The following is a 9278-nucleotide window of genomic DNA, read 5'->3' on the forward strand; positions in this document are numbered from 1 at the left end:
TTCAAAAATGGAGAGAAGAGGGAAAAAATAAATTGATTTAAAGTTGCTTACAAGTGAATTAACAAAATTGGATATTGGTGACAAAGTGCATCAACAAAACTGTGTGTTGGTGACAAAATGCATCAACAACAGTCAGAGAGAAGTGTTCTATTTTATCTAACAATAGAATGTTGATGAGAACTGTTCATCAATTATTGAAAGTTGAAGAGAAGTGCTCCAATACAACCAAAAACGTTGAGTTGGAGAGAAATTATTTCAACACCTAAAAGTTGGAGAAAAGTGTTCCAACACAATCAAGAAAAAAATAAATGCGAGTTGGAGAAAAATTCTCCAACAATCGAAGGTTGAAGAGAAGTGTTTCAACAACTGAATTCTTGAGTAAAGCTCTCCAATATAACAATGACAAGAAGAAAAGGGCATGAGTATATAACTTTGAATTACAAGAGTGTTGGAATGATAATTTAAAGTTGTAATAGAAATCCTAAGTTGCTTAGACTTATTATTTAGTATTTATTTAATTTATTTTTGGTTAGTATTTGTCCTAATTCATATTGAAATAGATTTTGTAGTTCTATTTTAATTGATTTCTTAGTATTATAAATATAGATATCTTCTCACATATTTTATAGGAATAAGATTCAAAAGATTTTTGAGTTTATGAATAAAATATTCTCCTTCTTTAGTCATTAGATTGCATTTCTTTCAGAAATGGTATGTTCTTTCACCACTCTTTCTGGGATTCTATCCTAACTTAATTGGGTTTGACCACCTTATTTTAATTTGAGGGGTTGTAATTTGGATGACATCAATCACGAGATTAGCTACTCGATAATTTATCCATCTTGTCTCAACTTTCGGTGTCACTTCATTTGGATAGTCAAATGGCTCTGATAAATTATGAGAGGACGAAACATGTTGAGCTCAATTTTTACTTGTGTCTGACAAAAATGCGTATGTGGTTTCAAATCACTTTATTTTATTCCATCTAAAGATCAACTTGTTGATATCTTCACGAAATTCCTATTTGGACCACTACATATTCAGATTCTTCACATATTGAGCATCACTTTATTCCTCTCCTTTGAGGGGGTTGGGTGTTGTCAATAAGTCAGTGATATCATCACAATAGTTATAGCTTTGTAAATAGATAAGAAATTCATAATATGAGAAGGAGAAGAGCGGCAATAGTTTCACAACTAAAATGCAAATAAGAAAAAAACAAATTGTATACAAATTTGAAATTTCTTTGGGTATTTCTATTTATACTTTTATAAATTGGACAGTTTTATCCATTGGATTTATATAAGAAAGTTATTATAAAATATTTGATTCCCCATTAATTAAGACCATAAATTTCAACCGTCTTACTTTTAATTTAAAATTGTGCTATAATTTGTGGTTCACACAATTTGTATGGGGTTTTTTCATTTGTTTCACAAATTAACGAAACTAAATCTTACATTTTTTCAAGTTTTCAAAAAAATTTATCCATCAATTGTTAAAACATGAAATAAGAAAAATCAAAATACAAACTTGTGTTAATTGTTATGCGGTAAAAAGTACAATCCCCATCATTAGTGTACAACTTTTAGCCAATATGCTATGTTTTATGTATCTCAATTAATATTGTCAAAAACATTATTTTAGCACCTCAATTTCTTCAATTGTCATTCGATCACAGCACCATGAGAATATATGTTGCTCAGCCAAGTGTCACGACCCAAATTCGTCATGATTGACACCCACACTTACAAGCCGATGGGAGAACCACTACTACTATCCAACTAAAACAATTATCCTAAAACTAAGGTGTTTAAATTTCGAAAGCAAGTTAAATGACTAAAAGCATAGTTCATCACTAAACAAAAGATCTAACAACAAAAATTTGCGGAAGATAAATCAAATATTTGAAATTCAATGTACCAAAACTACTAATGATAACCAAGTCTAAACAAGAAAATACTAATGAACAATTCAACTAACTAAAGCAATGGCCTATATCCAGAAATGATGGACATAGACTAAAGAGAACTCCATGGAAGCCTGGAAGATGCAGCTAAGCCTTGAAGTCGATGTGATAGTATCTAATCTCCTAAGCGAGGTCTATCAATAGCCACTTGAAGATGTCCTCTACTAAACAAAAACAAGAGCAAGTGCAGAATCAGTACACAACCAATGTGTATTAGTAGGATCAAGCGGCTATCCCACTAGTACAATATAAACAAGTCGAACAAACATTATATTCACATGCATATATATAAACATAAACAACATTATTAACCTGACAATTCGATAACACATTTTACATGCTTAACACATCATTGATTCTCTCACGGAACCCAAACTCAAACTATTAGTGCACCGCTGTGGTACTCAATCCTAGTTAGCTTGCCGGAACGTGAAAATCCAATCCAAGTTAGCTTGTCATAACGTGGAAATTCAATCTCATCAACGCACCACAATCACACACAAAAGTAAATCATCAAGATCATACATTTACAACAAGATTTCATGGCTATATTATTCATCTATCTCAGTTACAACCAACGCGGTCAATATTGTAACGTTCATATGTGTATGGTATTATAATGAAGCAAGAACATGCATACATCACACAATCATGAAGTCACAACCATCACATACCTCAAAACAAGCTTGAAACCCTAAGAAATTTGATCCTTCCCTTTCTGGATTTGTTCCGCTTGTCCTTGTTCTACAAACAATCACAATAACACGGGAATCAACAAACAATCGCTAGTTACCAGGTTATAAAACAGTTTTATGAACCCTATATCAAACTAGTGATCCTAAATAGTCAAGTTAGGGTGAATTACACCATAGAATAAAAAACTCTTCCCCATCAATATTGACCCATTCTATTACATTCTACGGATCAAAAAGTGAGCTCGGGGAGTGAAAAGCTTATCTTTAGCTTCAAGAATGATGAAAAATGAGTTGGAATAGCCCAGGGGTCGTTCTTTAGCTCTAAAAGTCAAAGAGTACCAAATAAGATCGTTTAGGGGTTTCATTTACTATTTATTCGCCCTCGTCCCGCTACAGCACAACCCATCCCGATGTATGGCGTCGCTGTATCGACATAAAATCCGACAGCAGCAGATTTTTGAACCAATAAGCTCCCCCAACAATTCTACAATTTTAAGTCTTGTCTTGTCCGCTACAGCGACACCTATCCTGCTGTAGCTACGTTGCTGCAGCGGCACTAATCCTGCTACAGTGGCCCAAAGCGAGGCAAAACTCTTTTAGGGGAATTTCAATAATCCCTTTTTTACAACGTACCCTTACCACCATAGACTCAGAAAATGCCCTTAACGCTAAGATCAATTCCCAGAGATCTACTTATCTAAATTAAATTTTGTAAGGTCGTACGGATTCCTTAATAAGTTATCTAACTGATTATGTAATCGACTTCATATTTACTCCACCCAATTGCTACCATATTTCCCTACACCTTGATGACTCCGATTTCCTCCAAATATAGACAAGGTTGGCATCCTTTAAAGTAGTCCAGCAGGCCTTTGATGTTCATACTTCACTTGTTTGAAATTATGACACTTTGCCACAAACTCCACGATGTCTTTCTTCATTCCCGACCACCAATAAATTCGCTTCATATCTCTATACATCTTGGTCACACCGGGATAAATAGAATACTGCAAACCATGAGACTCCGCTAATGATTTTTTAATCAAGTCATCTACTCGAGGAACACAAATTCTACCCTTATGGTTGAGTACCCCATCTGCATAAGAGTGGTCTCTTGGGACTTACCAATTGCAATATTTGTTCTAAGTTCTTTTAAGTTCCATCTTCGAATTGTTTGGCTTTGTATCTCCTTCATGAACATGGACTTAGCTTCAATACTAGAAAACACCCCACCTCTTTCGGAGACGCCCAACTGCATGAACTTAAGTTCTTAGGCCTGTATTTCCTAGGTCAAATGTCACTTGGCTACACTCAAATAATATAAGCTACCCATACTTACCGTTTTTCTACTCAAAGTGTCTGCATTACCCTTGCCCAGATGGTATTGAATGCTCATATCATAATTCTTTAGTAACTTCATACATCTCTGTTGTCTTAAATTCAAATCGTTTTGAGTATATACCTCATACTTAACACCAAAAAGATAATGTCGCTAGATGTTAAGAACAAACACCACCGCTGCTAACTCCAAATCATGAGCGGGATAATTTCTCTCATGCACCTTCAATGGATGTTTGGCATAATCTTTCTATGACATTCTAATCCTGCATCAACACATCACCCAAACCAGAATGTGAAGCATCAAAATAAACAATGAAATCCTTACCCTCAACCTGTAATGCTAGGATTGGTGTGGTGGTCAAAAGAGTCTTAAGCTTTTAGAAGCTCTCCTCACATTTCTCCATCAATTCAAATGGTACCTCCTTTTTTGTCAGGTTGGTCAAGTGAGAAGCAATTGAAGCAAAAGTTTTAACAAAATGACGATAATAACTAGCGAGTCCCACGAATCTCCTAATTTTAGTGACCGAACCTGGTCGTACCCAATTCTAAACCACCTCGATCTTTTGGGGATCTCCCCTTACCCCTTTTTGACACTACATGCCCCAAAAATGAAACTGATTTCAACCAAAATCCGCACTTGGAAAATTTTGCATATAACTTTTGCTTCCCAAGACTACCCAAAATAGTACGAAAATGGTCAACATGCTCTTCTTCACTTCTCGAATAAACCAAAATATTGTCAAAAAAGACTATCATAAAGTATTAAGAATTGGCTAAAACACCCCATTCATCAAGCTCATAAAGGAAACAGGCGCATTAGTCAACCCAAACGACATCACCAAAAATTCATAATGTCCCTAACGAGTCCTAAAAGTTGTCTTGGGTATATCTTTAGGCCTAATTTTTTATTGATGATAACCGAATCTTGAATCAATCTTAGAGAAGATCGCTATACCTTCAAATTGATTAAAGAGATCATCTATTCTAGGCATGGGGTACCTATTCCGACTAGTGACTCTATTCAATTGTTAGTAGTCTATATACATCCTCATGCTACCATCTTTCTTTTTGACAAATAAAACCAGGGCACCCCATAGAGAAGCACTAGGGCGAACAAATCTCTTATCAATGAGATCTTGATTTGAGCCTTAAGCTCTCTCAATTCTGTCGGAGCCATGCCATATGGAGGAATTTAAATGGGACTCTATCTGGAGGCATGCCAGGAAAGTCATGGGGACATACTTCGCTAAACTCACAGACCACAGGAATAGACCCAATGGATGAAACCTGAATCTCAACATCCCTAACATAAGCCAAATACGCTAAACAACCCTACTCTACTAGTTTACTAGCCCGGATGGAGGATATAATCTTAACTTGCTTAGGCTTGTACACGACTTCCTGCTCTAATATTTCCCTTCCCATAATTTCTAGAGTCACAGACTAAGTATTATAATTAAGCACGCAATTATAGGGGACAACCAAGTCATGCCTAAGATAATATCAAAGTCAGCCATATCCAAAATCACCATATCAACCCAAGTCTGAAACCCCATACACAAAATAGGGCAAGCACGATAGACGTGGGTGACTATAACTGACTCTCCAATAGGGGTATAAACACGAATAGGGGAATCAAGGACATCAGACAACATCTAAATTCAGAGTCAAATATCACAGACACATAAGAATAAATGGAACCAGGATCAAATAACATATTATCCATCCGATCACAAACAAGAATAGTACATGTGATCACCGCATCAGATGCCTCCGCCTTATTTTTTAATGGAAAAGCATAACAGTGAGCTTTATCAACAACACAAGCTACCTTCCTGCCTGGTTGCGCATTACCTATACCTTTGTTACCCATTTCTTTACCTCCACGACCTCGTTGGCTACCTTCTCTCCCATCTTGTGGACGTCCTCTACCATTATTACCATTTCCCGCGGGTATCATTGCTCGACAAGACTGTTGTCCATACTCAAACACTCGCGGGTGTGAATATTCTCTCCTCATGTGTCTGAGTTCCCCACATTTAAAACAAGTGTATTGCTAGATGGTATGTTATCTGTCGCATGACAATACTCGAACTGTCCTGTGAAAATTATTGTATGGAGTCCCCGTATAATTACTTATAGAGGAGGGCAAGGCAGACTGAATTGGTTTGGCCATGAGCGTTGGTCAACCTGATGCTCTAGCATAGGAGCCCTAAGAATTCTCAGACTTCTTGTCCCTTATAGTCAATGCCTTGGCTTGACCGTCTCACCTCACCCCCTCTACTTTCTTAACTTAATCTATTACCTCATTGAAGTTCTTCCCTGCAGAAGACATGTGGCTAGACAAAACTTGCAATTCAAAATTCAAACATCTAGCAAATAATCGGATCCTCTCCACTTCAATAGTAACCAACTGTGTAGTATATCTAGATAAAGCATGAAACCTGGCCTTGTAAGTAGCCATAGACATACCACCTTGCTCTAAGGCCATAAACGCATCCTTATTGCGATCTCTCAAGTTCTTAGGTACATACTTCTATAGAAAAAAGGCATGGAATTCGGTCCAAGTAAATGGAGGTAAGGCAGAAGATCTGCATTCCATGTAAGCTCTCCACCATTGTTTGATCTCACCTTAAAGTTGAAAGGAAAAGAACTCAAACTCATGTTGGTGAACAATACCCAACTTATGCAGCCTCTCATAACAATCCAAAATGAACTCATAAGCATCTTCAGTCTCAGAACCAAGAAATACCGGAGGCTTAAGCTTCAGAAACTTGGTTAACATACCATGCTTATTAACGAACATCACAGAACCCAACAAGGGCTGAAAGAAGGCATCATTACCTCCCACTTCACCTGTCTGCGGCACATTTCTAGCTACCAGAGGGTTAGTAAGGGCTTGAGTGGGTGGAAGCATCCCCGGACCAGCCAACCCTTTCAAGAACGACAAGATTTGTTGACCTAACATCGGATCAATGGGAGGGATCCCTATCGCTTCAGCCTGCAATCCTTGCTCTTGTTCAGCCTTCTAAATATCCTCAATCTCAACTTCCTCTTCTATGTCTTCATTATGTATTGGATGGTCCTCATTCACCGAAACATTGTTAATCGGCACCTTAATTATTCACAGCAGGCGCCACTCTCCCATTGCCTCTACTCCTAGCTCTTCCTCTACCTCTGCCTTGACCACAACCTCTCAGTGTGGGTTTCTCATATCGATCATTGAAGGGATCTATGGTCCCAACGCCATTATACCTATTATTAACCATCTGCGTGAAAGAGGTTAGATACCAAATTTGAATCGATAGATACCAATTAGAATCAAGTCATAGCACGAATGAGACAAGAGAAAATTGAGATTTCCTAAAGTCCTATAGTCTCTTGAAGAAAAGTAAGGTGTCCCCATACTATTTTGCGAGACTCTATTAGACTCATTTATGTACATCAAGATCAACGAACCTAGGCTCTGATACCAACTATGTCAGGACACAAACCCATCGTGATTGGCACCCACACTTACAAGCTGGAGGGAGAACCACTACTCATATCCAACTAAAAAATTGTTCTAAAACTAAGGCGTTCAGTTATAAAAGCAAGTTAAATGACTAAAAGCAAAGTTTATTACTAAACAAAAGATCTAACAACTGAAATTTGGGAAAATTAATCCTAAGATCTGAAAGTTAATGTACCAAAACTACTAAAGATAATCAAGTCTAAACAAGGAAATACTAATGAACTATTCAACTAAATAAATAAATGGCCTAAGTCCGGAAATCGTGGAAATAGACTAAAAAGAACTCCATGGCAGCCCGAAAGATGCAGCTCACCCTTGAAGTCGATGCAATAGTCTCTAATCTCCCAAGTGAGGTATGTCAATAACCGCTTGAAGATGCCCTACTCAAAAAAAGTAAGAGCTAGTGCAGAATTAGTACACAACCACCGTATACTGGTAGGATCACACTACAATCCCACTAGTGCAGTATAAAACGAACAAACATCATAAACACATGCATATATATCAACATAATAACATTATCAACCCAACAATTCGACAACACATTTCACATGCTTAACACATCATTGGTTCTCTCACGAAACTCAAACTTAAACTGTTAGTGCACCGGTGTGGTACCCGATCCTAATTAGCTTGTCGGAGTGTGGAAATTCAATCCCATAGTTGTGCCGGAATGTGGAAACCCGATCAAATATTTATGTCGGAACGTGGCAATCCGATCCAAGTTAGCTTATCGGAATGAGGCAATCCAATCTCATCAACACACCACAATCACATACAACTACATCATACAGATCATACATTTACAACATGATTTCATGGCTATATTATTCATATATCATAGTTACAGCCAACGTGATCAATATTACAACGTTCATATACGTACAATATCATAATGAATCAAGAACATGCATACATCACACGATCATGAAATCACAATCATCACCTACCTCAAAACAAGCTTGAGACCTTAAAAAACTTGATTCTTCCCTTTTCGGATTCGTTTCACTTGTCTTGTTATACAAACAATTACAATAACACAGGAATCAACACACAATCACTAGTTACTTAGGTTACTTAACAATTCTATGAACCCTAGATCAAACCCATGATCTCAACTGGTCAAATTAGGGTTAATTACACCATAGAATCTATCAAGAAATCCTTCCCCATCAATATTGATTCATTCTATCATGTTCTACGGATCGGAAAGTTAATTCGCGGATTAAAAGGCTTTTCTTTAGATTTAAGAATGGTGGAAAATAAATTGAAATAGCCCAGGGTCATTCTTTAGCTCTAATGGTCGAAAAGTGTCAAAATAAGGTTATTTAGGGTTAATTACGTCTTTATTCGCACTTGTCCCACTATAGAGGCACCCATCCCGCTGCATCGAGGGCATAAATCCCGCTGCAGCGGCATTTTCGAACCAAGCTCCCGCAAGAATTCTACGATTTTAAGTCCCGTCTCGCCCACTACAGATGCACCCATCCCGCTGTGGCGGCACTGCAGCGGCACTAATCTTGATACAAGGGCCCAAACGAGACAAAATGTCACGACCCAAAACGTGTCGCGACTGGCACCCACACTTATCCTACTATGTGAGCGAACCAACCAATCTAAACCCCAACATTTTAACCATAATGAACAAAATACGATGCGGAAGACTTAAAACTCATTAATGCAAATCGATTAAATAACATATAAAACTCAATACTTATTATTCCCAAAACCTGGAAGTCATCACCACAAGAACATCTAT

This window comes from Solanum pennellii, chromosome 10, assembly GCF_001406875.1.
Source record: "Solanum pennellii chromosome 10, SPENNV200".
Classification (NCBI taxonomy): Eukaryota; Viridiplantae; Streptophyta; class Magnoliopsida; order Solanales; family Solanaceae; genus Solanum; species Solanum pennellii.